This window comes from Mobula hypostoma, chromosome 26 (genome assembly GCF_963921235.1).
Source record: "Mobula hypostoma chromosome 26, sMobHyp1.1, whole genome shotgun sequence".
Lineage (NCBI taxonomy): Eukaryota > Metazoa > Chordata > Chondrichthyes > Myliobatiformes > Myliobatidae > Mobula > Mobula hypostoma.
Window position 1 is genome coordinate 22,057,926 of NC_086122.1, and position 13,644 is coordinate 22,071,569.

Sequence of the window (13,644 nt, forward strand, 5' to 3'; positions counted from 1 at the left end):
AGAAGCAAAATATCTTGTCAGCTGAAAAGTGAGAAGATATATTCCGTAAAATATTATGGTTTAGTCCACATTGTTTAAAAAGAACACGTACAGCGTATACAAAGCTTCAACTCTGTGGTGAATGGAAGGTAACGGGCAGCTATTCAGTTTCCTTCCATTTTGTTCAGGAATTCCTTTCTTTTTCCAGAACCATTCATGTAAAAAAAAGTTATTGTTCTGTTGGTATCATTTGATTAAATACAGGCTATAAGACAATCAGGAAAGGAGTATTTGTAATCTCTGAAATAACTGTACAGCAATTTACCGTTACAAATACCAAATCATCAATCATGCCACATTTAAGGCAGATGGAGGACTGGCTCAGGCAAGAAGGTGAACTTACTTTTAGAACTTAAATGTATAGCTGGCACTGGCAAAGGGAATAAAAATCTATCCTTTTTTCTGGGGGTCAGTGGCCCTAGACCAAGTTGTTTGGAAGCCATCACAACCAAGTTATTATTGTATTTAATGTAGAGTCATTCTAAAATGTTTCCAGAAGAAGACCAGACTGACTGACATCTATCTGTCTGTCTAGGTACCATATCCGATGCGGACTTTGGTGACCATGGTTTTCCATATAGATCTATCCTTTGTCTTTTCGATGACTTCCATTTCCTCGATGTGTAGCCACCTGGCTATGCTTTTGATGTACATAAGCCGAGGTCTTCCTGTAGGTTTGCTCACCTCAATCTGTCCAGAGAGTATGAGTTTTTCCAGTTCATCTTTCCGCATGATGTGTCCTAGGAATCTGAGTTGTCTTTCTCTTATTGTTGGTATGAGTGATCGAACTGCTTGGGCTGACGTGGTAAGTGTAAATACCACACTCCTGCAATCAGGATGACTGTGCACATTTTCAGATCAGCTCGGCTGATATAGTAGGCATGAGGAAGATTTTTCCAGTTATAAGTAATAGCAAATGCTATAAATGATATATGGGGAGAAAAGAAGGTGGGCGGGGGGGCCGTGGTGGAGCTTTAATCACTTAAATAGGGAAGTCAGGAGAAATTGCCTTGCCCAGCAAATGACAAAGACTTGGAGTGTGCTGCCCGAGGAATTAATTGAAAGAAGTGAAAGAAATTCACGAGTGTGGTAACTTTAAGATTGTTGATGTTTGATTTGTAACTAACACCTCCGAGTCAATGAGTGTACAGTGAGAATAAAATTGGTTCTGTATACAGATCTATCAATAGTCTTATACTGCTGAATCAAGAGTCTTTTTTTGCCCAGTGTTTGCATATACAGTATTGAATTGTGCCACTATGAATAACTGGCAGTGTGGATGAAAGGAGATGAACCAGGAACGTTCATTTTCTTTCATCCACACCCATTCGAGTGTTTCTTGCCTTTTCATGAGATCTTAGGGTTTTCTTCTCAGGAGCTGTGAAAAGCTGAGACTGGTGTGAATTTCATTAATTTAGTTATTTATGCTTGTTTTACTTGTTTAATGCCATGGCCAAGACGTGGCGATACTTTAATCATTCACTTATCCAGTGGAATGGGTATACAGGGAGACTGTGACTGCTTTCACAGAATGAAAGAGAAATAGATTTCGTTCATACATGTAGATGCTAGGACTTACTAGTTTATACAAACCTTGCTAACTTCAGCCACATCTGCAGACTAATCTTTTGAAGGGCTGCTCAAGCTATTGTTAGAGTCCTGCTTTCACTAAATACACTAGTGAAATTTAAGAGACTACTGGACAGGTATATGGAGGAATTTAAGGTGGGGGGTTATATGGGAGGCAGGGTTTAAGGGTCGGCACAACATTGTGGGCTGAAGGGCCTACTGTGCTGTACTATTCTATGTTCTATGTTCTTACCTTGTCTATAATTCAGTGGAACATGTTTAATAGCTAGAATAAGCATCAAGATGAAAGTGTTTCGGACCTGCAATAGATTGCTGAAAGCAGCAGAGTGTCATTGTGAAATCCAAGGAGACACATCATCGTTATTTGTTGTGTCGTGTGATGTAGGCAATCATGGTCTTCTATCCATGACCATGATTGTTCCAGGCAAATTTTTCTACAGAGGTGGTTTTCTATTGCCTTCTTCTGGGCAATGTCTTTACAGGATGGACCATTATGAATACACTTAAGAGTCTGTCTGCCTGGTGTGAGTGGTCGCATTACCTGAACTTGTGATATGCGTCAGCTGTTCATGTGACCATCTACTACCTGCTCCCACGGATTCATGTGAAACTGATGGTGGGGGTGCTAACCAGGTGCTACCCCCTTGCCCAATGGTGACCTGCAGGCTAACAGAAGAAAGGAGCGCCTTACATCTCCTTTGGTAGAGGCGTATCTCCACCCCGCCAACCCAACCAAGGAGACTATCCAGTAAGAAGAACTTTGATATTGCCCAGGCAGTGGAGACAACAGGGCAGAATTTGCATGACCACAAATGCATGTTCAGGCCATTAATAAGTTAAGGCCCAGCAGTACAAGTTATTTGAAGAAAGGCTACAGTTATCTAAAAAGGGAATGTTACTGATTTGACAGCACACGATGTGGTCAGTGAGTTTAGACGCATTCTTCCTTCGACAATTGGGGTATCAAGAGGCAACTGTCAACTGCTTTTCCTGAAAGAAAAGCAGAATTTTCAACCTAAGAAAGCAAACTGTGCCTATTGTAAAAGGTGGTCAAAAGGTATCACGTGCTTTGAATTAGATGGTAAATCTGGACAGACCACATGGACTATTGACCCTGCCACAACTCCACTGAAGCATTCTATACCTCAAGGTACCCAGAGCAAGAGAAAGCGTTAATGGAAATAGATATTGGTGACACAGTGTTAGTGATAGGTGAACGAGAATTTAAGTTACATTGACCAAATGGATCTAGATGAAAAGGATGTGTGGAATTAGAGTGAAAAGTGATGAAAATGAGGCAAAACTTCCTCTTCTAATTGACCTGAAGTAAGAGTCTAATTTGATAGATTGAAACTGGCTTTTAAGAAAGCAAGATAATGGAGGGGTTAACGGCATGAAGGAACTAACTTGACAAGCACACAGAGATGTCTTGTGATGAACTTGGCAGCAACGAAGACGTGAAAGGCATGATTCATCAGAACTTCAGGATATCTGTACCTCTGATGAATCATGTGTCTTTCTTCTTTTAAACAGAGTGAATAGGTTTGGTGGAGAGCTGAAGTGGCCAGAAAAAAAACGTGTCACTGATACAGTTGTGTTTTCCCATCAGGCTGTTTGGTCACTTCTGCTGTGAAGACAGATGGCATGGTGATGGTCTGTGAAAATTGTGAGAAGACAATAAACAAAAGCAAAGGTAGATGAATATCCTGTACCACTACTGACTTGTTTCCTCAGCTCAGAGGAAGAGAAATCTGTGAAACACCTGACACATCGTATGCTTACTAGCAGATGAAATTCTACAAAGTTAAAAAAAAGTTTTCACCTTGGACTGTATCTGCACTTGGTAGCCACTTTATTAGTGTACACCTGCTCATTAATGCAAATATCTAATCAGCCAATCCTGTGACGGCAACTCAATCCATAAAAGCATGCAAGTATGGTCAAGGGGTTCAGATGTTGTTCAGACTAAACCTTAGAATGTGATCTAAGTGACTTTGACCATGGAGTGACTGTTGGTGCCAGATGGGGTGGTCTGAGTATCTCAGAAATCTCTTGAGATTTTCATGCACAACAGTCTCTAGAGTTTACAGAGAATAGTACAATTTAAAAAAAAAATCTAGTGAGCAGCAGTTCTGTGTGCAAAAAGGCCTTGTTAATGAGAGAGGTCAGAGGAAAATGGCCAGGCTGGTTCAAGCTGACAGAAAGGTGACAGTAACTCAAGTAACCACGTGTTACAACAGTGGTGTGCAGAAGAGCAGCTCTGAACGTGCAACAGGTCAAACCTTGAGGTGAATCTGTTACAGTAGTGGTCCCCAACCACCGGGCCGTGGACTGGTACCGGGCCGCAAAGCATGTGCTACCGAGCCGTGAGGAAACGATATGAGTCAGCTGCATCTTTCCTCATTCCCTGTCATGCACTGTTGAACTTGAACACAGGGTTGCCAACTGTCCCGTATTTGCCGGGACATCCCCTGTATTGGGCTAAATTGGTTTGTCCCATACGGGACTGCCCTTGTCTCGTATTTTCCTCGCTAAGGTAGAATGTTCCTATGAAACATTTCGTGCTGAAATGGTGTGAAGTGAAGAAGCAGTTACCATTGATTTATATGGGAAAAATTTTTGAGCGTTCCCAGACCCAAAAAATAACCTACTAAATCATACCAAATAACACATAAAACCGAAAATAAATAACACTAACATATAGTAAAAGCAGGAATGATATGATAAATACACAGCCTATATAAAGTAGAAATAATGTATGTACAGTATAGTTGGGAAGAAGGTGGCAAAACCTATTTGTGGGGAAAAGATCAGCACATACGCGCATGCGCACATCACGCATGCGCACATCACGCATGCGCACACAGGTGCCTGCGCAAGGCTTCATGGTCATGGTAGTCTTTCGTGGGGTAAAGTGTCCCAGGATTTGACTGCTACTTTTGTCCCTTATTTGGGAGTGAGAAAGTTGGCAACCCTAACTGTAAAAGACATGTTGAGGTGAGTTTAACCCTACTTGAACACCCCTCCCCCTCGGGGGCCGGTCCACAAGAATATTGTCAATATTAAACCAGTCCGCGGTGCAAAAAAGGTTGGGAACCCCTGTGTTAAAGCACCATGAACATACACTCAATGGCCACTTTATTAGGTAAAGGAGGTGCCTAATAAAATGGCTACTGAGTGTGTATATTAGATGACCATTTGTACTGCAAGCTGTCTGGGCATTTTCCAGAAGACAATGGATCGTTTGATTCTAATCAGTTGTCAACTGTTGTAGAGTACCGAGATGATATCTTGGCATTTGCAAAGCAGATTAGGAAGACAAATAAGGATTCTCACATGGCTGGTCTACAAACCAATGGAATAAGCAAAGGGTCTCCCAAAATTTGAGGTAAGCAGACCCCTTGTGACCCTTTCTCCATCTAGGTTCTTTCACACGTACATCCCAACCTTTCTGCCCACTGTTACAAGGTGTTTCATCCTAATCCCACACTGCATCCCCTAAACTCCACCCCACTAGTTGCATCTACTGAGCATTCCTCCCTTATCTGGTTTTCTATCAGCTTCCTTACTTATCAGATTCCAGGATCTTGTGATCCTCTTTTGTCCTCGTTTGTCACCTTCCAGCCTCAGTGTCTACTTCCACCCTCCCCTCCAATCTCCACTCTCCCCACTTGGCTTTCGCTGCCCATCATCTATCTCCCTACTTTCCTGTTTCCATGCATCACCACTCCTCTTCACCTCTTTGTAGTGGCTCTCTCTCCCCTCTATATTCTCAGTTTTGACCCAAGATGTCAACTTTCCCTCTAGACTGCCCGACCTCCTGATTTCCTGATTTGTTATTTTTTGGTTCCAGATTCCAGCATCTGCAATCCCCTATGTTTACAGCAAGAATTCTTGTGTCATTCAATTATTCCTTGTTGAGAAATGACAAATACGACTTTGCTCACACAAAAAATAGTTTATCTTGATTATAAGGGAGATGTTGAAGGATTATACTGGGTTGAGGACAAGTTCATAATGGCATTGCATGCCTGTTGTCTGACTATCTTAAAAAAAATAACTGCCTGCTTTGCACTTTCTATCTACTCAGAATGCCTCACACCTTTAAACATTGTATTCCGATCTCTGCTTGAGTTGCCGCATCATAAGACAATGTGGTATTGAAGAAAGGATTAGAAAGAGTTTTTCTCAAAGTCGAAGAAACTGCTGCTGAATTCATGCATACTTGATGCCAAGAAGTATATACTGTAAGGCAAAGCCGGAGTAATGTTTTATAGATGACACTACCTCCCTTTTGGAGGCTACAAAGTACTTTGAAACAGCGGTGAGTTGTGCATCCTTGAGATCAAATAAAATATCATTCCTTAATCTGTTATATGTGACGTTAAATAATATTCATGAATTGCAAAATGTCAGTCTCAATATTTAAAGCAAAACCTCTGTGAAATTGTGAATATTTAAAAAGTGAATCAAACTTGTGTTTGCTATTAACTGCACTCTATACAACAGGCCAGATCAGCTGTGATCATGCCAAGTCTACATATTAATGACAACCTTTAAAACTCTGGAAAACCATTCAATCAACTTGAAGACAGAGTTCAAAGACAATTTTGGCAACATAGCTGGATCATTATACTATCAATTATGTCCTCTTTTAAAATTATTGTTTTTATTTTTCTGCCATTAAAGCAGCAACAGAAGTAGGTCTAAGATACATAAATATATTAGAATTCTGGTTTGTAGTTTGGGTTTAATCCAGGCATAAACTAATTGGGTAAAGCTCTCACATCTCAAATAACTAAACAGATTTTCTGTTTGGAACTTGTTGGGCACGCAGTAAGTGTGAAAATATCTATAGATGTACCATGGAGACCATTCTATCTGGCTGCATCACCATGGGGGTGGGGTGGGGGGGGAGTGGCTACTGCACAGGATCGAAGTACGCTGCAGAGAGCTCTAAACTTCGTCAGCTCCATCATGAGCACCAGCCTCTGTAGTATCCAGGACACCTTCAAGGAACGATGCGTCAAAAAGGCCGTATCCATCATTCAGGACCTCCATCACCAAGGTCGTGCCTTGTTCTCATTGCTAACCTCAGAAGGAGGTACGGAACGTGAAGGCATACACTCAGTGATTCAGGAACAGCTTCTTCCCCTCTGCCATCCGATTTCTGAATGGACATTGAACCCATGAACTTTACTGCACTACTTTCTTATTTCTATTTTTGCAGTACTTAATTTTTAACTGTTTTACATATATACATATATAATACACATATGTATATGTAAAATTGTTAAATTAAATTAAGTATTTATATATATATACACTTATGGCATCAGTCTGTCTCGAAGGGCAATGGAATGAGTGACCTCTCCAGGACACAAGCCTGGGCAGAAGTTATGGAGAACCTGGGATGCTGGGACACCCAGTCATCAAGATCCTCATCTCAGCCTCACCTGTGTAGTCCAAAGGAAAGCAAATACATTTGGCACCAACATGACTGCAGGAGCTGCCGGGAGGAAGTACAGTGACACGCAGCCACCTTAGGAGCTCCACTCTGGATTTGCTCCTGTAGCCTCCGTCTCTCCTGAGGCTGCCCACAAGGCAAGGGGGCAATTTACCCATAGCTGGTGATCTTACTATAATTCACAGTTTTTTTAATCTAATGTTATGTACCGCTGCCATAAATTCAACAAATTTCACGACATATGTCGATGATATTAAACCTGATTCTGATTCTGAAATATAATATTTCCACTTGCTTGATGGCCTGAAGGATAAATATAAACCCATTCAAGGGGTCAGGAGCAGCCAATTTGATCTCTTGACTCTGCTCTGCCCCTAGAATCGCTGATCACTAACATCTATTCCATTTTCTCACCCAGTCCTCCGTGGCCTTTAATTCTTCTGTTTCCCAAAACCCTGTTGATCTTAGCTCTGAATATTCTCATCTTCCACAATCCTCTGCTGCAGAGAATTCTAAAGGTAACCTGCACTTCTAAGTTCCAAAGTACTTCACAGCTAATGGATTTGTTCTGTTCACTATTGTGAATTGGGGAAACGTGGTAGCCAGAATGTGCAGGATAGCATCTGCCAGAGTGCGAGTGAAGCAACTAAATTTTGGTGATAGTACTCAACTTTAAACCCTCCTCTGGCTACGTTCAAGGGACCTTTTATATACACCTGGATAAGTATACAAGGTCTTCATTTGATTTTCCATCTGAAACTGAGTCTACTTTAATCACTGCCAGAACTTCAAAGTTCAAAGAAGTTCAATGTTCAAAGTAAATTTATTATCAAAGTACATATAAGTCACTATATACAACCCTGAGATTCACTGTCTTGTGGCCATGCTTAATAAATTCATAATAGAATAGTCATAGTCATAGTCATACTTTATTGATCCCGGGGGAAATTGGTTTTCATTACAGTTGCACCATAAATAATTAAATAGTAATAAAACCATAAATAATTAAACAGTAATATGTAAATTAGGCCAGGAAATAAGTCCAGGACCAGCCTATTGGCTCCGGGTGTCTGATCCTCCAAGGGAAGAGTTGTAAAGTTTGATGGCCACAGGCAGGAATGACTTCCTATGACGCTCTGTGTTGCACCTCGGTGGAATGAGTCTCTGGCTGAACGTACTCCTGTGCCCACCCAGTACATTATGTAGTGGATGGGAGACATCGTCCAAGATGGCATGCAACTTAGACAGCATCCTCTTTTCAGACACCACCGTCAGAGAGTCCAGTTCCTTCCCCACAACATCACTGGCCTTATGAATGAGTTTGTTGATTCTGTTGGTGTCTGCTACCCTCAGCCTGCTGCCCCAGCACACAACAGCAAACATGATAGCACTGGCCACCACAGACTCGCAGAACATCCTCAGCATCATCCGACAGATGTTAAAGGACCTCAGTCTCCTCAGGAAATAGAGACGGCTCTGACCCTTCTTGTAGACAGCCTCAGTGTTCTTTGACCAGTCCGGTTTATTGTCAATTCGTATCCCCAGGTATTTGTAATCCTCCACCATGTCCACACTGACCCCCTGGATGGAAACAGGGGTCACTGGTACCTTAGCTCTCCTCAGGTCTACCACCAGCTCCTTAGTCTTTTTCACATTAAGCTGCAGATAATTCTGCTCACACATAATAACAATAACAGAATCAGTGAAGCTCTGCACCAATTTGGGCGTTCAGCCAGTGTACAAAAGACAACAAACTGGGCAAATACAGAAAGAAAGGAATAATAATAATAATAATAGGCAATAAATATCGAGAACATGAGATGAAGAGTCCTCGAAAGTGAATCTATAGGTTGTGGGAACATTTCAATGATAGAGCAAATAAAGTTGAGTGAAGTTATTCCTTTTGGGTCAAGAGCCTGATGGATGAGGGGGTAATTGATGGTTGGTAGTTAATTGGTCACTGTATATTGTCCCACGAGTGGGCTAGGATTAAATTGGGGAGTGTTGTGTGGTGCGGCTCAAAGGGCTGGAAGGGCCAATTCCACACCGTATCTCAATAAATAAATAATGACGAACTAACTAACTATCGAGCTTGCTGAAGCGGGTGGTGTGAGTCCTGAGGCAGCGGCAAGAAGACAACATGACCTGGCTGGTGGGAGGGATCCTTAATGGTGGATGCTGCTTTCCTGCAACAACATTTCGTGTAGATGTGCCCAATGCTCTATAACTTGCCATGAGGGGGTATTTTACTAAGGTTGAACAAGCTAAAGTGAATGTTGTTTGGAGCTAATTAAACTAAAGCAGGTGCAGTCTTGTCCCATGCTGGTTTCATTGCTGAGCACTCCATACATCAAGGACCTCGTGATTTTGAAGTCATTATAAAGGTTAATGCTACACCAGATGCAGCATCTGTTTTCTAAAGGAGAATATAAGAATGATATTTCTCAGAGTCCAGCCAAGGGTCTGCCCAGTTAGTCCCCACAGACTTTTAAACTGCTGTATCCAGCTACAAGAACCAGAGTAAATCTTATTGAAAATGATGGTCACAATTCTTTAAATTATGACTTCACAGTCATTCACCTCTTTTGCTGTTGATTCGTTGTTACCCCGTGCCTCTCAGCCAAATATTGTAGACACAAGGGACTCCCCACACTTTAATCATTCCGCTTTACCGGCAAGATCGATGTAACGAAACCAAATTTCCCTCGGGATTAATAAAGTACATCTATCTATGTATCTGAGGTTCCCAATTCTCTTTAACATTGAAGTGTAATCACAGGTTTCAAAGTAATTACAACATAAACATATTGTCAGGATAGATTTTCCGCCTGGTTCAGTCGACGCTCTATTATTGTCATTGCGAGAAGTGAAATGGTGAAAGCAGAACCACTTCACAGGATGTGATCAGTAATATTTCCAAAACAGCTGCTGAGGATGGATCAGATAGTCGTGACAGTTCGCAGTGACGGAACCCATGGAAGCAACGTTTCATTTATCCATTCACAAAATGTGCTGCATCTATTGTTCAATCCATTTGCCCTTGAGAAGATGGTGGGCTGAAATGCGGCAGCCTACTTGGCAGAGCCATGCTCACAGTACTGCTAAATAAAGAGTCCCAGGATTTGGATCCAGCAGCGATGGAGAAACAGCAGTACAAGTCCAATGCCCTGCTATCTGTAGAGTTGGCAACTATTTGGCATCTTATGTTCCAGCTTGTAAATTGCTTTTGAAATGCATCCATAATAGCAATATGTGTAAAACAGCATCCAATTCATGCTTTATCAAGTCCTACGGCAAGTGAATGAATGACTAGTTCATCTGTTTTTAGTGGGCGTGGAGTGTTGGCTGCAATGCCAGAGGAACTTCTTGCTCTTTTTCAAATATTACCACTGTGTTATTAATATCCGCCTGTGAATTGGGACATGGGAGCATCATTCCAGATGACGTGTAGAATCTTAAGCCTTGAACGTTCAACTGTGATTTAGGTCCAAGCATGCTTCCATTTGCACAATTTGATTATTTTTCAGTTGCGTTTCATTGCCAGTGCTTTTATTCCCCTGAAATTGTTAATGCAAGGAACACGCGCAAAATGCTGGAGGAACTCAGCAGGTCAGGCCACATTAATGGAGGAGAATAATCAGTTGGCGCTTTTGGGCTGAGACCCTTCATCTGGACTGGAGAGGAAGGGGGCAGGAAGCCAGACTAAGAAGGTGGGGAAGGGCAGGGGGCACAAACTGGCAGGTGATAGGTGGAAACAGATTAGGGGGAAGGTGGATAGATGGGGGGGTAGATGAAGTAAGAAACTGTGATGCGATAGGTTGAAGAGGTAAAGGGCTGAAGAAGAAGGAATCTGATAGGAGAGGACTGCAGACCATGTGAGAAAGGGGAAGAGGAGCACTGGAGAGAGTTGATGGGCAGCTGAGGAGAAGAGAGTGGGTAAGAGTGAAGCCAGAATGGGGAATAGAAAGAAATAGAGAAGGGGAGGGGGGGATAAATTAGTGGAAGGACATACTGGCTTTGGAGGCGGTGCAGAGGAGGTCCACCAGGTTGATTCCAGAGTTGAGGGTGTTAGACTATGAGGAGGGATTGAGTCACCTGAGACTGTACTCGCTAGAGAGGAAATCTTATAGGAACATATAAAATTATGAAAGGGATAGATAAGATAGAGGCAGAAAATTTGCTTCCACTGGTAGGTGAGACTGGAACGAGGGGACATAGCCTCAAGATTCGGTGGATGGACATGAAGAGGAACTGCTTCTTCCAGAGAATGATGAATCTGTGGAATTCTCTGCCCAATGAAGCAGTGGAGGCTACCTTAGTAAGTATATTTAAGACAAGGTTGGATAGAGTTTTGCATAGTAGGGGAATTAAGGGTTATGGGGAAAAGGCAGGTAGGTGGAGATGAGACCATGGTCAGATCAGCCATGATCTTATTGAATGGCGGAGCAGGCTTGAAGGGCCAGATGGCCAACTCCTGCTCCTATTTCCTATGTTCTTATGGAAGTTAGAGAAATTGATGCTCATGCCATCAGTTTGGAGACTTGATCCTCCAACCTGACTGTGGCCTCATTGTGGTAGTAGAGGAGGCCATGGACTGACATATGGGAATGGGAAGTTGAATTGAAATGGGAAGTCCTGCCTTTTGTGGCAGATGATTTTGGTGGACCATTGTTATGTTCACATTTGAACATAACGACATGACTGAAAGACTATTAACAGGAACTATTAGGTTCCACATAAAATAATAGTAAACTATTTTATCCTTCTGTTATTCTGTTCTTTGTTTCAGCTATAATTTTATTATGAATTTTACCCCATTCGCTTCCCATATTTATTATAAAACCAGAACATTTCATTAGTCAGATGACGTACCAGGCATGTGTCTTCTTGGATGACATAGTGAACCATTCCTTCAGCTCATTTCTGTTTTGGGCACCTTGGCAAGGCATGTTGGGCTTGCGATTTATTTTTTAATCTGTTTCTGTCTTGTTTATAATTTTGCCGGGATTAATAGAAGTGTCAAACTGGAAGATTAAGTGCTAAAATCTATTTCAGGACTGCCACGTTGTCCTTGCAAAAGGTATCGACAACTTACTCCCAGCTGTAGAAGTGACGGCTAGAATTACTTGCATGTTGCCACAGTCACATTGACAGCTCTATGTACATTTGAAATTGGTTGGTACAGGTGATATTTATTCACGCATTCCACTGACACAGAAGCTACTGCGTAAATCTCCTTTTCCTTCTTGTAACTTTAGCAAGGAGTACCAGAATTTTTTTACATCCCTTCACACCCTCTGTTGTTTTAAGGTGGCCTATTAGAAATGGTTATTAAAACTGCCCTGCTATACTCCCTTCCTTGATCTCAAAATGTTTCAGAATACATTACAGTATTGAAGCAATTTGCTTATTACTTATTCACTTGTGCATTTTGCTGACAGGGCATTTAATGCTCACAGCTCATTGTACCCTTAACCGGGTAGTTTCCTAAAGCAAATCAGAAGCAGTTAGGATTCAACCACATTAGTGGATCTTGAGTTACATGTAGATAGAATATCCTTCTCTGAAGGAAGTTAGTTAACTGGTGAGTTGTTCTCTGTTTACCTTTGGTTACCCAGAACATGCCCTCTTCTCACTGTTACCGTTGGGAAGGAAGTACAGAAGCCTGAAGGCACACACTTAACGATTCAGGAACAGCCTCTTCCCCTCTGCCATCTGATTTCTAAATGGACATTGAACCCCTGAACACTACCTCAATACTTTTTTTAATTTGTTTTTTTTGCCCTGCTTATTTTTACTTAATGTTTAATAGATCTATATATACTTACTGTAACTCAGTTTTTTCTCTATGTTTATTTATCATGTACTTCTTTATACTGCTGTCATAAAGATAACAAATTTCATAACACATGTCGATGATATTAAACCTGATTCTGATATTGATTCTGAACTTCCCTTATGCAAGCCATTTATCCTAGAGTTATGCTAAATTATTTGGCTTTAAATTTCCAGTTGCCTTGGTAGGATCCAAATTAGATCAATAGACCAGTTCTCCGGAGTTTCCCCAGTAATTGAACTTCTGAGAAAACAGTTAATCTGTTTGCAAATGGTGAGTCAAACAGTTTTTGATCTGTTCTGGCGTGGTGAGAGAGGTGGTTGGAGGGAGGTCAGGTGAAAGGGTAGGTGAACTATTGTTGTGGACGTACTCTTTCTGAATGCATTCATGAGGCTAGACAAGGTGCAAGCATTATTCCCCTGATGGTGTTGTTATTTCCTCCTAAGCTTGATTTGTCTGTGTGAAATTTGCATTGAAATTTAAATAGGTTGGGGGTGGGGAGGGGAGATAAAACAAAATGAAAATGTAAATGCCAACTTAAAACAATTTATATAAAAAAATCACATCTCTATTTACAGTATTCATAAGTTTGATCATACAATTCTTGTTGCAATAACAGTGAATTTTTGAGTTTATCCCTCATAATATGATTTCCTTGGTAAATGAAATTGATTTTCTTGCTGACTAGACAGTAGGCGCGGTGAATGTGATC

At 41.4% G+C, this 13,644-nt stretch overlaps 1 protein-coding gene across 11 annotated transcripts in view; it reads left to right on the forward strand.

Annotated features, from left to right (window-relative positions):
- The window catches only part of LOC134338201 (disks large-associated protein 2-like), a 787,855-nt gene that overhangs the window by 460,556 nt on the left and 313,655 nt on the right, over positions 1-13,644 (forward strand). The window contains exon 4 of one of the 11 annotated variants that reach the window (XM_063033864.1): positions 3,239-3,322. The exons of the other annotated variants lie outside the window; for them this stretch is intronic. The gene's annotated coding sequence lies outside the window, so the exon portion shown is untranslated. The remainder of the gene's footprint in view (positions 1-3,238; positions 3,323-13,644) is intronic. 11 annotated transcript variants of the gene reach the window in all.